The following is an 18,760-nucleotide window of genomic DNA, read 5'->3' on the forward strand; positions in this document are numbered from 1 at the left end:
TCTCCTCCCTGTTACCTCCTGACAGCTCCAGCGCCACAGTGTTCTGTTCTCAGAATATAAATTTAGCTAGCTGCTCGAGAGCATGAGCAAGGCTCGTGGCAACTGTGTTCTCTGCAGGTGGGGTGAGTCACTCAGCCTCGGGAGGGGCCACCTCTGGTCTTGTCAGCCTCTTCAGCCCTGGCTGGGCTGGCTAAGCACACCACAGCTCCGGCTCTGGCACTGGGATGTTCACTCACCTAGGGCGCCAAAGCTGTAATTAAACCCACCCAGATGTACCCTGCGTCTGCCTAACTTGTCAGCTTTTTCTCCTTTACATAACATCTTCACAGTGGACAAGTTATTCAGAACAGCTGGTGAAAGCAGACCCATTTCCTAGTGAAATAAACATGCCTTTCTTTCCACCCCAAAGTTTAAATGCTTACGGAATTTTAAGCCAGATCTGATATTCTTCCTTTTTGGCGCTTGCTATTGCACACTGGTCTGTTTATTTCAGTCTGTCCCATAAGAATGTATTGTTTCACTTCGCTCTGGCCCATGATTCTTCCCAAATGCCTAGCACGTCTAAAAAGCCGGTTCAGTGTCTCACTGTCTTTAAACAAGGGTACGAGTCCACCATCTAGTGTCCAACCGCGAAAGTGCAGGTATGCAACAAGTCACCTAGGGCGGGCAAGTACGCTGCACGTGACCTGCCAGTTTCTGGGAATGTTGGTGACAGTTGGTCACAAAATCGGACAGGCTGCATACATTAAGCAGCTAAAGAAATGATGTATGGATGAGAATTTAAAAACATTTCTCTACCGTCGCCCTGTGTAGAGCAGCGACCAACCATCCTGGTTTTTACCTGGGACTGAGGGTAAAAGTCCTGAAAGCAGAATAGTCCCAGGCGGAGAGGGACAAATTGATCATCCAATAAGGAGAAATCAAATGGCTCTGGGAGCAGAAACTTGTAAGAAATAAGAGGGCTTGGGCTTCTGGTTGGGGTGGAAGACGGCTTTAGAAGAAAATTTGTCTTTATAGCAGAGACGGCACTTTATGGTTATCAGAGGGAGGAGGCTTAGTCAGGCAGCAGAGAAATGACACAGGACATTAGCCCAAAATGTCCTGATCAAGATGCTGGGCTGAGCTCAGGGGATTCTCTGGCAGCCTCCAGACCAAGGAATCTCAGTTACAATTGTTCTCCTACTGGAACAAAGGCAGGTTCTGCACCTGCTCTTCCAGGCGTGCCCTTGCTGATTTGAGCAGTGTGATGTTTCTATAATTCTCTAAGATGGTGTCAGTGCTTCAAGCGAACTCATCTGGGCTACACTCAAGAAGCGAACCAGAACTTGCTGTTTCACTGACCATTTGGGAATGCCCCAGTGAGCAAGTAGACTTCCTGGTTGCAACTCTGCCACTAGCTGCATGACACTGAATAAGTGACTTAACTGTTCTGAAGCTCCCTTCTTCAGTGGGCTGTTGTGCAGTTGTTTGAAGCAGTCATATAAAGCCCTCTTAGTCCAGTGTCCAGAATTTGGCCAGCTCTGAGTAAAGCCTGTCTGTCCTTGCACTCCCTGGCCCTGAAGCCAGAGTCCTGGGGCCTCTTCCGTTCCTTCCAGCAGAGCCCCCTAATTGAGTCTGCTTCTCTTTCTGTTTAGAGTTTCTACCACCTACTTTACTTATTGCTTTTCTTCCCACCTAGTACTCACATACCCTTCCCTTTACTCCCCGGACTGGCTGAAGAATAGAGATTATAACAGCAATTGTGAGATTCACTAGATAATTCATGCAAAGAGCCTAGAGCAGGGCCTGGCACTCAGCTCTAGGCTAGCAGGTCAGAGCTTGAAAATGCTTCTGTCATTGTGGTTCTCTCACCTTTACTTCCCCAGTTACAGGTCCTGTTCTTTGCTGGAGTCTGAGAAACTGAAGTTCAAGAGATCCCCCAAATTTCACGCTGAAACCTAAGCCGTGATAAAAAGCTTCAAAGGCCTTCCTAGTTCACTTGTTCATCCATGCAACAAAGATTTATGACTCCTATACCAGACATTGTGTGAGTCAGGAAGAATACCTGAGGCCAGGCACAGCGGCTCACATCTGTAATCTCAGCACTTTGGGAGGCCAAGGCAGGAGGATTGCTTGAGTCCAGGAGTTTGAGACCAGCCTGGGTAACATGGCAAAACCACATCTCTACAAAAATTTTAAAAATTAGCTGGGTGTGTGTCTGTGGTCCCAGCTATTGGGGAGGCTGAGGTAGGAGGATCGCTTGAGCCCAGGAGGTCAAGGCTGCAGTGAGCCATGATTGCACCACTGCACTCCAGCCTGGGTGACACAGTGACATCCTGTCACCCCCTTTGGGGGGTGTCACCGCCACCCCCCAAAAATAAACACCTGGGAACAAATGCAGCCCCTGTCCTCAAGGTCTTATAGCCAACAGGGAAGTCAGCCATTAAAGGCAAATTATGATTAAGATGCCAAAGATGGGGCTTGGAGGGCTGAGGGAACAGGGAACAGGAAGCACCTCTCCAAGGGGATCTCCACAAGGCAGTCAGATTTAAACTGAGACAGGAGGGAAGAAAGTGGGAATGAGCTCACCTGCCCAAGAGTGAGGCAAGGGGAAAGGCAGAGAGAATTCTCAACCACAAGGAAGAAGCAAGAATGGCCAGTGTCTGGAACTAAGACAGGCCAGAAGATAGAGCCAGAGAAGCAGAACAGGGAGTGGTGGCACCCCAAGGGAGGCAGGGGCTACAATTGGCAGGACTTGAAAGCATAAGGACAGGGAACTTCATTTTTTTTTTAAATTTTTTATTGCATTTTAGGTTTTGGGGTACATGTGCAGAACATGCAAGACAGTTGCATAGGTACACACATGGCAGTGTGTTTTGCTTCCTTTCTCCCCTTCACCCACATTTGATATTTTTCCCCAGGCTATCCCTCCCCAGCTCCCCCACCCCCCGCTGGCCCTCCCCTTTTCCCCCCAATAGGACAGGGAACTTCTTTCTGAGGGCAATGGGGAGCCCAGACCAGCATGAAACAGGGGAGTACAGATCAGACTGGAATTTCGGAAAGCTCACTCTTTTATCCCTAGGCAGGAAGCTGAGCAAACATCACCTGCCCCTCCCACAATACCCCTTCCTTTCACTAATGCTTCAGAGGAGGTGCAGTTAGCGGGAGCCACAGGTGTGAAATATGGGCTGTTCAAATGGGTAAATCCCAGGCAAGATAGCATGTGTCCTCCCAGCAAGTCATCCCTGGGGGCAGGAAAGGACTGGAGAGTGGACTCTGTCCCCAGGCCCACACGATGGGGGTGGCTGGGAGCTAGCAGCTGGCTATAGTGCCTAAGCAGGCCTCTATTTTTCTTTCTATAGCTAATAAATATCAGTACCAGTTTTTACGATTGGCCCATGAATCCAACTTATTCCAACCCTTACGTATTTCTTAAATCCTTAGCTTGTATATCAGTTGATCTGCCGTAATTGAACACAGATGGCCTGGATGCTTTTGGGTGTAGGTGTATGGATGGGTGGATGGGTTGGGAGTGTGGAGAAATTAGATAGAAAGCAGTGACCTCATTACAGTGTTCACAGAGCTTGTTGTGTTGTGAGGAAGGGGAAAAATGAATTCAGCAGCAAAAGAGGACAGTGGCAACCCTGCAATTCTTGGTAGAGAAACTGAGGCTAGAAGTGCAGGGGCCTGTTCTTCCAAGATTGGGATGGAGTGAGTGCTAGGGCTAGTGCTGGAACCCACCAGACCACACTGGCCATAGTAACTCAAAGGCCTCTGGAGAAGAGGCCTGCGTCCTTATTGTGGGAACAAAGTCACAGGCCACATTCCCAGCCAGGGTTCCCTACCCTCCAAGGGCCCCCACTCTAGTCACGCAAACCCTCCTTTGCTCCCTCAAATAAGCTAAGTTCATTCCCACAGCCTTGGGATGTCTTCTCTCATGGTTCCCTCTTACCCGAAGGCTCTGACCCCCACCAGTGGTTACTAGCTTCCTCTTCCAGGCACCGTGTCAATGCCAGCTCCTCAGAAAGGCCCCCTGAAGACCCTTCTTAAAGTGGCCCCACACCTACACCCCAACAAGTCTCTCTCTCCCCCAGCATCATGCTTTTCGTTTTCATCATTCTCAGCCCCCACTGGAAATGACCCTGATCCTCTAGTTTCCTCTCCTACCTCTACTCCTGGCTTGCAGACTAAAACTCAAGAGAGGAAGATCTTATCTGCTTTGTCCACTGCTGAATCCCCAGGCAATGGAGGAAGCCTGGCTTACCCTAGAGGAAGCCTGGCTTATCCTAGCACTCAGCAGCTTCAGAATGAATTAATGAAAGCAATGCCCTGTAAACAAATCCACTTTCAAGTAGACATGAAAATCATTATTTGTGAGATAACTCACTTCAGAGGCGGTACTGTGGAGAGAAGTCCAGGTCGAGCAATCGTAAGACTTACATTTCAGTCCTACATGGATTTTTTCTTCTTGCTGTGGTGGTCAATATACAGAATATTCTGGAATCTCAGGCTGAATTTATAGCTGTAGAAAGAAGAAAGCAATTACACATTATTGTGGGGAGGATCAAACTAGAAAGTATATGTTCAATGCTTTGCAAACGGTAAAGTGCCAATAGATGTACGATTATAACTTTATGAGGGAATTACTACAATATTTATTTATATAAACACTTTCCCTGGTCTATCCAAAATAGACTCTGACTTAGAAAAATGGATTTAGAATCCACATTTCAGAAACATCTAGTATATAAATGGAATCATTTTGATAAATGAGGGCGGAGTCCACAAATTGTGTCCATTCCCAGGCTCTGCTGCTTTTCTTTCACACCATGCCCACTGACAGCTGCCTTCGTTGCTGAAGAAATTTTGTTGTCTCGCTGTTTATTTTCCCTTTTAAAGGTTTTTATTTTCTATTTATATATGGAATACATGTTCTTATAAAATTGTTAGAAAATGCTAAAAAGATTTTTCGAAATCATATGTAACCCTAACTAGTCTAGAGGTAACCAAAGTAAAGATTTTGAAATATTTTCTTCCAAATTCTTTTTTAAAACTGAAATGTGACAGTTTGATTTTGTACAGAGGACAATGTGAATGTGCTATATTGCCACATGATAATGGCTCTGTGACGCCGGCTGAGACCCTGCTGAACAGGATACAGATGGCACTGGATGGTGGGAAAAGCACAAGAGTTTGGTTCCGACCCTGCTTCTTAGTAACTTGTAGGCTTTGGGCAAGTGATTTAACTTCTCTGAGCCTCTGTCTTCTCATATGCAAAATGAGCAGTAATAATTCCTACCACAAAGAGTGGTTATGAGCACTCAATAAAATAAGTGAATTGACTGAAACATAGTGATGCTCAATCAATTATATTATTAGTCCTGTTAACAATAGTACTGTAAATAATAAGATTAACAGTAATCTTTGAAGGTGGCAGCTCAGTCTTGAAAACAGAGATTAAATTGAAGCCACACTGGCTGGCGCTAGACATGATGGAAGGGAACAGGGTAAGAGCTCTGCACTCATTGCTGGAATCCAGCCTATATAACCAGGGAAAGCACCCCATATCCAGGGCTTACCCCCTCCTCAAGAACAGCATCAAGGACATAGAAGATCAACAGGGAACCATCAATCCCCAGGTCTGGCCACAGAGAAGCATTGTGATCAGAGCTCTCTGTCAGTAGCCCACTGAAGAAAGGTAAGTGTGGCAGGTCTGTGGCATGTCACCCAGAGCAACCTTCAGAATGAAGGACTTATCCCCTGGCTGCTTCAAGGCCAGCCTCTGCTGTCACCACCGCTGGGGATGACCTCAGTAAAGGCTGCCTTGGCAAAGGTCACATCCCTTTTTGGGGTAACACACACTCTGTGACTGACAGTACAGGTGTACAAAGGCCTGACCCTCTCTTCTCAAGTCAGGACAGCTATGAAAGCTCATCCCACCTTCAGCTTGCCCTGGCAGGTCAGGGGTGGCTTCCACAGAGCCTTGGCATCTCCCTCTACACAATCCTGCTTCACTGCCTTCCCCTTCATTCTCCCCTTCCCCTTCCTCTCCTTTCCATTTCCATTCCCTTCCATAGGCTTTGATCCCAAAAGCACTCTCTACTTGAACCCCTACATGCTAACTCCATCTCTGAGTCTGCTTCCAGAAAAACTCAGCCTGTGATAGGAGCCTCACCTGCTCCCACTCCTCATATCTCCTGGTGCAATCCCTGCTGTGGGCCCTGTGGGGCTTCTTGAGTAAACAGAGGGCTGAGCTGACATTAGATTCTATTCTTACAGTTTGCCCTTTATTCAGTATTACACAAGGACTTTTGCTTCCAGGAAGATGGAGTAGGCATACTTTTCCCTATTTGTCCCTCTGAATACAAGTAAAAACCCTGGACATTGTATGTAAAACAGGCGAATCTGAAGACAGAGAGAAGGAGGCAGGCGGGCTAGGGGCCTTGGGCCACAAGAAATGAGACAGTGGTAAGTCCCTGGCATTTTCTTTTTATCTTGGAGCTAAAGGAGCTGGAAACTCAAAATGGTAGGAGGCACACACAGAAACATCCCCAACAAAAGCCTGCTTTCTTTAGCAAAGGACCAGGGAAAGGGCAGTCTAGCAAAGGAGAAAACCTTTAAACAACAACTACTCAACTTCTGCCAAATGCTACAGGAAACAACAGCCACGGTGGCCCCATACCCACCCTCACCAGCTAAGGCCAGTGGGGAGCCTCAACCTCCACCCTCACCAGGCTGTATCAAGGTGTCCCAAATCCCCTGCCAGGGTGGTATCAGAGGAAGACAAGTGTGGAGCCAGAGCTTTCATCTCTACCAGGTAGCAGAGACCCCTCCTACCTTCTACTATCCAGCCATGTGGTGGCAGGGGAAACCATATGGGGCACCTCAACTTCTGCCCCCATTGTGCGGTAATGAGACAGCCCTCTCTCCCCCCACTAGGGAGGGGCCAGAGGCTTGGAGGAGGCCTGGTGAAGAGTTAAGACCTTTACCACTGCCTAGTAAAAATGAAGCTGCCTCCTCCCATGGGGTCAGTGGAAGCCCTGTAGGGAGCAGTGGCACTCCTGACCCTCCCAGCGAGGGTGAGTAAGCCTAGAAGGAATCAAGAACACCCATCTGCACCCAGCAGTACTGAGGAGCACTGCCTCATAAGTGTCAATGGAGGCAAATAGAGAATCTGGGCTTCTACCCCCACTCATGGCAAAATGGGCATCACTTTCCCCTTCCCCCATTGAGCTCACGCTAGATTTTACTCAACACCTTCTAGAGCCAGCTAAAATAGAAGGTTTGAACAAGATTAAAAAATCCTATGACATAAAATCCAAAATATACAAATTCTGATAGAAAAAATATTCATCATACCAAGAACCAGGAAGATCTAAAACTGAATGAAAAAGACAATCAATAGATGCCACCACCACTGGGTGCTGGGGCTCACCCCTGCAATGCTAGCACTTTTAGAGGCCAATGTGGGAGGATCACTTGAGCTCAGGAATTCAAGACCAGCCTGGGTAACATAGGGAGGGCCTGTCTCTACAAAAAATTAAAATAAATTCGCTGGGTATAGTAATGTGAGCCTGCACTCTCAGCTATCGGAGAGACTGAGGTGGGAAGATCACTTGAGCTTGGGACATCAAGGCTGCAGTGAGCTGTGATCATGCCACTGTGCTCCAGCCTGGCTGACAGAGTGAGACCCTGTCTCCAAAAAAAAGAAAGAAAAAAGAAGAAGAAGAAAAGATGCCAACACCAAGATGACAAAGATGTTACTGACAACATCTTTTTAAAGCAGCCACCATAAAAATAATCCTTCAATAAGAATTACAAACATGCTTAAATAAAAACACACAGTAAAGAAACAGAAGACATAAAGAGGAAACAATGGAAATTTTAGAACTGGAAATCACAATAACTGAAATTTTTATAAAACTTCACGGATGAGCTTACAGCAGAATATAGAAGTCAATGGAAAAATCAGCGAACTTGAAGAAAGAAATTAATCTATCTCAGAACTTAAAGCATAATGATGATAATAATAAAAGGGAAATGCATACTCCTTTAACTAGAAAATGACTCAAGTTGTCATGCAAAAAAAAGTCCACAAACAACTAGAAAAATATAGGACACTCCACTAAAAGTTCCATGACTATTAAAAAAAATAATCTGAGCAGAGAAAAATACAAATTGAAAAAAGAAAAAGAACAGAGCTCTAGTGATTGGTGAGACTAAAACAAAAAATCTAATATTAGTGTCATCAGAATCCTGGAAGAAGAGGAAAATAAGGGCCAAGCTGAAAAAGGGCTCTAAAATGTAATAACTGAAAACTTCCCCAGACTGGCAAAAGATGCAACTCTACAGATTCAGGGAGCCGAGAAAACTCCAGGCAATATCAACCCAAAGAAATCTATACTAAGGCATGTCATAGTCAAACTTCAGAAAACTAAAGCCAAAAAGAAAAAAATTCTAATAAAAAAGGACATCTTACCTGTAAGGGGAAAACAATCTGAACGACAACAGATTTCATAAATGAGCCCATAGAGTTCAAAAGGAAAGCAGCACAACATTTTTCAAGTGCTGAGAAAAGACTTGTCAACCCAGAATTCTGTATCTAGAGAAAATACCCTTTAGGAATGAAGAAGAAACCAAGACATTCAAAATCAAAGAAAACAAAGCAAAAAAAAAAAAAAAAAATAGTTGTTGCTAGCTGACCTACACTGAAAGAAGATCTAAGAACATTCTCTAAAAAAAAATAAATAAATAAAATGTTTTTTATAAAAGAATCTTAGAACAATGGAAAGAAAGAGTTTCCTTCATAGTGCTTTAAGAAAGAAAGAAAGAGAACATAAGCAAAAAATATAGATAAGTACAATATTTCCTGCTCTTGAGTTTTTAAAATTAGTTGATCATTGAAGCAAAAGTTATAACATGCTCTGATGCAGTGCTCTATATAGAGGAAATATTTAAGACAACTATAAATGGAAATGGCAAAAAGAATTAAGGTTTCCATACTTCATCTGAACTAGGAAAATGTTGACAACAGACAGTAATAAGTTATGTATATATAATGAAATACCTAGAGAAACAACTTAAAAAGCTATCAAAGACATACATTCAAAAAGTATAACTGAGAGCCAAGCACAGTAGCATGCACTTTTTGTAATCCCAGCTACTTAAAGGGCTGAGGTGGGAGGATTGCTTGAGCCCAGAAGTTTGAGACTTTATTTGGACAACATAGTGAGACTCTTGTCTTAAAACATGAAAACAGTGGCTCACGCCTGTAATCCCAGCACTTTGGGAGGCCGAGGTGGATGGATCATGAGGTCAAGAGATCGAGACCATCCTGGTCAACATGTTGAAACCCTGTCTCTACTAAAAATACAAAAAAATTAGCTGGGCATGGTGAGGCGTGCCTGTAATCACAGCTACTCAGGAGGCTGAGGCAGGAGAATTGCCTGAACCCAGGAGGCGGAGGTTGCGGCGAGCTGAGATCGCACCATTGCACTCCAGCCTGGGTAACATGAGCGAAACTCCGTCTCAAAAAAAAAAAAATTGTCTTAATATTCTAATTAAGAGAGATTGGCAGAGGGATTAAAACACATACCCAATTCTATGTTGCCTACTAGACATTTAATTCAAATATAACATTATAGTTTTTTAAAGTAAAAGAATGGAAAACAATATACCATGAAAATATTAATCAAAAGAACGTAAGAGTAGCCATGCTACCATTAGATAAAGTGGATTCCAAAGCAAAAAAAAAAAAAAAATTACCAGGGGACAGAGAGGGCATTACATCATAATAAAAAAGTAAGTCCAGCCAAGAAGACATAGCAATCCTAAATGTTTTGTGAAGCAAAAACTAAAAGAATTAAAAAGAAAAATAGACAATTATGGTTGGAGACTTAAATTTGTCTCAAAAGTGTATAGAGAAACAAGACAGAAAAATCAGGACAGATATAGAACTCAACACCATCAATACTAAGATCTCACTGACATTTAGAGAGCCCTTTATCCAACAATAGCTGAATACACATTCAAGTGCCAATGCAACATATCAAAAAAAACTATTCTGTGTCATTTAAAAAATAAAAACTCAAGAAATTTAAAAGAATTTAAATCATACAGAGTATATTCTCTAATCATAATGGAATCAAACTAAAAAATGATCACAGAGAAAAATAAAATAAAATAATTAAAAAAAAAACAGAAAAAAATAATCATAGAAAAATGGAAAATCTCCAAACACTTGGAAACTAAATGACAAACTTTTATATATCTCCTGGGACAAGAGAAAGTTTCAAGGGAAATTTTTAAAATATACTAAACTGAATAAAAGTCAAAATGCAACATATCAAAATTTGTGGGACGCCACTGAAAAGAACTTTTTTAGCACTGAATACTTCTAATAGAAAAGATAAAAAGCCTGAAATCAATAATCTAGCTACAAACCTAAGAAGCTTGAGAAAGAAATCAGAAAAACGAACACCAAAACCAATAGAAGTGATCCTATAATAAAGACAAGAGCAGAATTCAGTAAAATTGAAAACAAAAAGCAATAGGAAAAAACAATAAAATAAAGCTGGTTATTTGAAAAGATGAATAAAATGGATGAGTCGCTAGCAAGACTGACAAAGAAAAAGGAGAAAAGATACAAATATCAAGAGTGAAAGAGGGACTATCACTACAGACCATGCATATATCAAAATGATCATAAGAGAATATAAAGGAATTTTACATACATAAATTTGACAACTGAAATGAAAAGGATCAACCCTTCAAAAAATGCAAACTACCCCAACTCACCCAATATGGAATAGGTGATTTGAATAGCCCTATAACTACTAAGTCAAAATTTTAAACTCCCAGAAAGGAAATCCCCAGGTCCAGACGGCTACACTGGAGAATGCTATAAAAAATTTAAAGAATTAGCAGCAATTCTACTCAATCTTTTCCAGAAAATAGAAAGTGAGGGAATACTCCCCAAATAATTTTATGAAGCTAGTATACCCTGATACCAAAGCCAAACAATGACAGTACAAAAACAGAAAACTGCAGATCAATACCTCTCATGAATATAGACGCAAATGTCCTTACCAAAATGTTAGCAAAAATAATTCAGCAATATAAAAAAAGAAGTGAGGTTTATTCCAAGGATGCAAGGCTAGTTCAGTTTTTAAAAATCAATTAATACAATCATTGTCAATACATCTACATACTAGCAATAAATTTGAAAACTGAAATTAAAAAATAGAATACTGGCCAGGAGCAGTGGCTCATAACCTGCCAGAGGCTGAGGCAGGTGGATCATGTGAGGTCAGGAGTTCAAGACCAGACTGGCCAACATAGTGAAACCCCATCTCTACTAAAAATAGAAAAATTAGCTAGGCATGGTGGTGTGTGCCTGTAATGCCAGCTACTCAGGAAGCTGAGGCAGGAGAATTGCTTGAACCAGGGAGGCAGAGGTTGCAGTGACCTGAGATCATGCCACTGCACTCCAGCCAGGGTGACAGAGTGACACTCCATCTCAAAAAAAAAAAAAAAACCTACTATTTACAATCATTCAAAAAATAAAATGCTTAGGTGCAAATTTAACAAAACACGAGACTAGTATGCTGGAACTACAAAATACTGACAAAGAGCAAAGAAGATCCAAATAAATGAGAGCCATACCAGCTTTGTGGATTAAAGGACTACATATACAACTACCATATGACCCAGCAATTGCACATGTGGGCAAACATCCTACAGGGATAACAAACCATGTTCACAAAAAACCTGTACATGAACACTTAAAGCAGTTTTATTCATAAGGGTCCAAAACTGGAAACAACACGGATGGCCATCAATGACAAATGATTGCATGTACTATGATATATCCACACCATGGAGTACTATTCATCAACCAAAAGGAATGAACTTGGTGGCTCACACCTGTAAATCCCAGCTACTCAGGAGGCTGAAACATTTGAACCCAGGAGGCAGAGTTTGCAGTGAGTTGAGATGGTGCCACTGCACTCCAGCCTGGGCAACAGAGCAAGACCCTCTCAAAAAAAAAAAAAATAGAAGAAAAGAAAAAGGAATGAACTGATACATGAATAACCTGGAGGAATAGCCAGAGAATTATGCTTAGTGGACAAAAAAGCTAATTCCCAAAAGGTTACATACTGTGTGGTTCCTCTTATATAACATTTTTGAAATGGAGAACAGATCAGTAGTTACCAGGAATTAAAGCTGGAATAGGGTGAGAGGGAAGTGGGTGTGGCTATAAATGTCAACATGAGTCATCCTTGTGGTTATGGAAAAATGTTCTCTATCTTGACTGTATCTTCTTTTTCTTCTTCTTCTTTTTACTTGTTCAAGTAGGGAAGACATTCTGAGAGTATCTTGACTATATCAATGTTCATAAACTGGTTGTGATTTTGTAACATATTTTTCTTTTTTTTGTTTCTTTTTGGTAACATAATTTTTCAACATGACTTTTTTTTTTTTTTTGTAAAAATGGGGTTTCACCATGTTGGTCAGGCTGGTCTCGAACTCCCAACCTCAGGTGATCCGCGCGCCTTGGCCTCCAAAGTGCTTGGATTACAGGTGTGAGCCACTATGCCCAGCCTCAACATGACTTTAATTTTTAAAAAGAAGTCATATATATTTGTTGAAAAATAAACATCAAAGAAGTGTATAAAGTAAAAAGTTTCCTATAACATACCCAGACCCTACTCATTCCCTTCACCCTCTCTCCATATGCCCCCCAGACACACACTACCTCTAGAGAAATACTATGAATGGTTTGATATATTTTACTCTGATTTTTTTTCATTGTTGTTTGTTCGTTTGTTTTTTGACAGGGTCTTGCTCTGTGGCCCAGGCTGGAGTGCAGCGTCACAATTATAGCTCACTGCACTCTTGACCTTCCAAGCTCAAGCAATCCTCCCATCTCAGACTCCCAAGTAGTTGGGACTACAGGCTCATGCAACCATGCCCAGCTAATTTTGTCTGTTTGTTTGTTTTTGTACAGATGGAATTTTTGTCATATGGCCCAAGCTGGTCTTGAACTCTTGGACTCTAGCAATCCACCCACTTTGGCCTCCCAAAGTGCTGGGATTACAGGTGTGAGCCACCACACCTGGCTTACTCTGATTTTTTGCATAACCTAAAATATCTATCTACCTTTATATATAATTTACATTTTTAAAACCAAAAATGGAATTATACCAAACAAGCTCTGCAACTTGCTTTTCTTATCCAATGTATTTTGGGCATTTTTTCTATATCAGTATCTTATTGCTATCAATAGCTACACAATATTCTACTGAATGGCTGTGTCATGATTTACCATTTCTTACAATGGTGGAAATATATATTTTTTCCTTTCAAACTTACCAGTATTGCTGAAAACAACTATTTATTTGTGTTAATGTGTTTCTAATCTCATTTCCTAGAAGTAGAAAATGTGAGACCAAACAGTTTTTGCCTATTTTAAAATGTAATAGATTTTGTCCATTGCCTTCCACAAATATTGTACCAATTTATACCATCATCAACAGAGTGAGAGACTCTGTGTGTTTGCCTGTATCCTCAACACAGACATTAGGTCTTAAAAATTCTCCTAGAGTCATATTTACGGCAACAGTGAAAATGTGGAAAAGAAGGTGTCCTCAGACATAGGACAACCTCTGCGTTCCAACACTACATACAAGGGTAAGACATTGAGACAACAGTAGGCTTGAAGAACAGAAAGGTAGAAACAGAGAAAGAGAGACAGATGGATGGATGGGCATATATATGGATAGCAGGTACACAGAGATATGAAATTTCATTTGATTCGGCTGAACATTTTTAGAACAAGAACATAGCTTTGAACATGCCCTGAAGGCAAGTGCCATGAATATACTGGATAGTTTCAGTAGTGAGAAAAATGCCATTTTATATATAAAAACAAAAAATGTAAAATTCTAAATCTGACTAGTTATATCAAGAACAAAAGTTCCAGCCAGGCGATGTGGATCACTCCTTGAATCTCAGCACTTTGGGAGGCTGAGGCAGGAGGATCACTTAAGCCTAGGAGTTGGAGGCCAGCCTGGGCAACAAGTGAGATCCCCATCTCCAATTTTTAAAAATATATTTAAGAGGAAGGAAGGGAAGGAGGGAGGGAGGGGAGGGGAGGGGGGAGGAGAGGAGGGTGGGTCTGAAAGTTCTCCAGGAGGCTGCAAAGAATGGGTGCAAAGCACAGGACAGTGGGCAGCTCTGCAGAGTGGCCAGGAGTGTAACATGGTCATAGCATCAGGTACCTGTAGGAAGGGGATGGTAGGAAAAGGCCCGCAGTGGAGGATGCAGTAGGGAGAAGATGGGTACAGGCAGTAGAGAAGGGAGTGTGGTGGCCCCAGACCTCCCTCCAAAAAAGCCAGCTGCAGGGGGCACAGCTTCCTGCACAGACCTGCCACAGAGCCACACTGTCGCTGGCACTCCCTCCCCGTGCCTGAGCATTCGGTGGGTACCATTTCTGCCTGATGTGGGATTCTGCTCACAGAGATGCCTTTTCTTGAGGCGTCTCTTCTCACATCCCACATCCAATGCATCAGTTAAGTCCTATCTACCAGAATATGTGATATATCCCAGATGCCATCATTTCTCCCCATGCCCTTATACTCAGCCCTGGTGTAAGTCCCATCTGCTCTCACTTAGATCACCACTTTCACTTCTGGATTGATTTCCAGGCTTCAAGGAAAACCAGAGGGATTGTTTTAAAATGCAAAATAAAAATGAGCTTTGGCCTTCTGTACTGTCTTTCCATTACAGTTGGAATAGAACATGACCCCTTGGTCCTACAAAATCTGGCATCTGCCCCACTTTCAATCCCCTTCCTTTCATTGCCTATGCCCCACAAGCCTTCCTAGGCCATGTGAGCTCCTTCCATTTAGGGACCTCCGATTTCCTGTCCCCTCTGTCTGGAATGCTCTTTTCTTCCATCTGCACACACTGCCCCTCCTCAAATATTCCTTCCTACACAACCTCAAATAGCCACTCTACCCCCACTCCACTGTCTAGTTTTTTTCAGGGCACCTGCAATCATCTGCAAGTATTTAATTATTTCCTTGTTCAGTTTCTCTCTCGCTACAGTCCACCACCCATGAGGGGCAAGGACTCAGTCTTAGCATGGCATCCCCAATTTCTAAAGCAGTGCTTGGTATATAGTCAGTGCTCTAATCATATTTATTGAAAGAATAAAAACACATTTATATAACCAATTTTTTTTCTTTTTCTCTTTCTTTCTTCCTTTTTTTTTTTTTTTTTTTTTTTTTGAGACAAGGTCTTGCTCTGTCACCCAGGCTGCAGTGCAGTGAAGTGATCATGGCTCACCTCTGGGCTCAAAGTTTCCTCCTACCTCAGCCTTCCGAGGAGCTGAAACCACAGGTACACACTACCATGCCAGGTTAATTTTTGTAGAGATGGGGTTTCACCATGTTGCTCAGGCTGGTCTTGAACTCCTGGGCTCAAGCAATCCAGCCACCTTGGCCTCCCAAAGTGCTGGGATTAGAGGTGTGAGCAACTGTGCCCATTCTATAACCAAGATTTTTAAAAATAATGGCTTTAATTCTCCTTTTAACTTGCTCTTTTCACTTTAAATCTACTATACAAATATCATTCTATGTTAGCACATATAAACACTTCACAAGGTGTCATAGTATGTCTGTATTATAATGATTGAACCATTTACTTACTGATAGACATTTAGATCATTACCAGTTTTTCTTTTTCATATTACAAAGAGGGCTTTAATGAACTTTCATTTATATATGCATAGTTTTGTACCCTTGTATAAACGTTTCATACACTAAGTTCCAAGAAGTGTGATTGCTGGCTTAGAGTTCTGCTACCCTTTAGGGAGAAAACCGTGGACTAGGAGAATGAGCCTGGGCTTCATTTGAGACTATTTGAGTTTGTATCTCATCCTTTCCATGTACTTGCTCTGTGAGATCTGGAGTCTCTGAGATTCGGCAAAAGTTCCCTTACTGTCTATACATCCATGTGAAATCATGGGTGTGTTAAGTATCTTTAGAACATTGAGTTCTGTAGAAAAGGAAAAACTGTCAATCAAGTAGTAGTTAAGAGGAAGGGCTCTGGAGCCACCCTGCTTGAGTGCTACTGTTAGGCACCACTGTTTACTGTGTGCCATGGACATGTAACTGAACCACATATTCAGTCACTTGCTGCTTGCAGAGTCCAATGGACAAGAGCAAGGTCTGCTATAAAGAAAGTCACTTTTGATTCCAAAGCTAGCTTAGGGGAAGAAGTACAGGCTCCTGCCTTGAAGGATACCGCTTCACATTTGGGGCAGAAAGCAGGTTACTTGGCATGAGCAGCATGCAGGACAGGAAGTGAGCAGGTGGGGGTTTGTGTGACTGGCATTGGTGCCTTATATCTACCAAGAGGTCAAGCTGGTGCTATCGCAGGCAGAGCTAGATTGTAAACTGGCCATTGTCTGTGATACTGTCGGGGTAGGGGAGAGTTCTGTCGTGGGCATACCTTTTGGTTATAAATGTAAACAGACTATTGTCTCCTGAGACACTCTCCTAGTGGGAGCAGGTTCTGGCTCTGGAGCTTCTCAGTAAGCACAGTTAGGTAAGCTTGCTGTGTTGACAGTGTCTAGTGAAGGGAAGGCAAAGGTGATAACTACATTTCAAAAGAAATAAATAGGAAGTGGGGAACGGGGGAAAGGAGGAAAAAGAAAAGAAAAGAATTTAAAAAATAACTCATTCCCTTTTTCTTAGAAAAATGGGGTACTCAGTTATAGACAGATTACTCGACCCTTCTAAGCCTCAGATTTTCCATCTGCATCTAAGATGGGGTCAATAATAGATCCATTCCATACGGTTGTTGTGAGGATTACATAAATCAATATGGGTAAAAATACTTAGAATACTGAGTAGCACGTAGTAAATACTATACCAATACTATCATTATGGTTATGATGATGTTGTAATTTATTTGGGAGCATAAAGCATTACTTCGTGAAGAACAGAGCCAACTAAATACTAAATACTTCTTGATACTTTTTTTGCTAAAAAAAAGTCCTCATGTCTTCAGAAATTTTAAAAAGTTCTCCAACCATTTCCTTCCCTTTATCAAAGCTTTCTTACCCTTTGTCTTCCTTTTCAGCTTTGCTCACACAAAATACTACACATATGTCTATTCTATATTCAAGATATATCACTCATTGGATTAAAAAAAGAAAGCTCTAATATTTCTCAATGCTTTCTAGGAAATAAACACCATGATATGGCACTGCTCTGAGAAAATGTAAAAAAAGAATAGAAAAGAAGCAAGGCTGCCAGTGTACTGAACTGCCATGCGGCATCACCAGAGTCACTGGTTGTTATCTGTGGTATGTTCATCTTGAAATTCAGAGAGCCAGTCCACAAAAGACAAATCTCAGCCCTGCTTGAAGTTTTTCTGCAGAATTCTAACTGATCCAAGCTGCACTTGTGAAACAGAGCTGTTATAGTGGACACAGTTAACCCTCTCTTCCTGTACATGTTAGATGACATGAGGCTTCCCAGGAACACAGTGGAACACAATGGCCATGGCGCTGGAGAAAGAGAAGGCTATTTACAATTACATAAACAAACATTGATCCCTGATTCCATTCACCGTGTGGTTATTATCTTTGTATCTTTGAAATTCTGTATCTCTTCTCTCTCTCTCTTCCCCCAAGAAGCCATCCATTTACTCATTCTCCAAAGTCCACTGGAGCCAAGGAACACACCCACAGAGGTAAAAAATGTACTAGCCATGAGCCACTTCTCAGCTTACTGATTACAACCTTCGTCAAAACAAAGAGCTTCCTATGAACTCCATAGGATAAAATCTTTTCATATCAAAACTTACTTAGACGGTACCAGTTAAAATTCAGAATTACAGTAAGGATGTAAAGGTATCTTGATAGAACTCCTAAGTCACTCAGTCTTGTCACCAATATATGTTTAACAGAATCATTTGATTGACATTTAATAAAGATTTACATACAGTATTCATTTTCCAACAGTGAGGCTTCTGATCCTGAAAACCCAGGTTTTGTAAAACTTGAAATTGAGGCTCTCAAGACTTTAAAGTCTTTGGGTTAAAAAATAAAGCTACTTGTAATTAAACTTTAAAAGAAATGAATTAGTCTAGCTAAACTTCTTCAAATGGAACTTATGGCCTGTCTATTATCTGTTCTCAGCCTGAGAAGCTTTCAACCTTGTCTGTGGCTACTTTCTTATACAGATATTATTCTGTTAAACAGAGCTCCTCAGTCTTCTTATCTTTCCCATGCACACTGACCCGTCCTGTCTCAGAGTCTTTGCTCAAGGGCAAGTTAATTGCCAAAGAACTTTTATAACAGATGCTGCAAGGTATCCCTGCAAGGTACATACTAATAATACAGCTCTATCTGCCCAGAGTCGAGCCATGCTTCTTTTGGAAAATGCCATTTCCCCAACTCTAGCCTTATGGTGCTAGGGAGGTATGGGGGCTGCCAATGAGAAGACCCCACACACCTAACCTTGGCAATTAGTCCCAGATCCAGACAAGCCAAACAGAATCCTTCTCTGGGACTCTCTCCACTTGAGCTTACAGGGATAAGACTTTCCAGTCAGGAAGCCACAAGGATGTAAACACGGAGCACAATGGGTCAACCTACAAAGGAAAGAGAAGTAGAGACAGAGCCAGCCAATCCTGGCTGCTTATAAGTTTCCTAAGGCCAGATCCATCCACCCTTCCTGTTCTTCAGTGATATGGGCCAATAAAT

At 42.0% G+C, this 18,760-nt stretch overlaps 1 long non-coding RNA gene across 1 annotated transcript; it reads left to right on the top strand.

The window, feature by feature from the left end:
- Positions 1-691: 691 nt before the first annotated feature.
- LOC144579326 (uncharacterized) lies at positions 692-8,172 on the top strand. Its single transcript, XR_013526692.1, has 2 exons — positions 692-946; positions 1,866-8,172. It is a non-coding gene; the product is annotated as an uncharacterized LOC144579326 (long non-coding RNA).
- Positions 8,173-18,760: the final 10,588 nt, after the last annotated feature.

The sequence above is a fragment of the Callithrix jacchus genome, chromosome 14, assembly GCF_049354715.1.
Source record: "Callithrix jacchus isolate 240 chromosome 14, calJac240_pri, whole genome shotgun sequence".
In the NCBI taxonomy this organism is placed as follows: domain Eukaryota; kingdom Metazoa; phylum Chordata; class Mammalia; order Primates; family Cebidae; genus Callithrix; species Callithrix jacchus.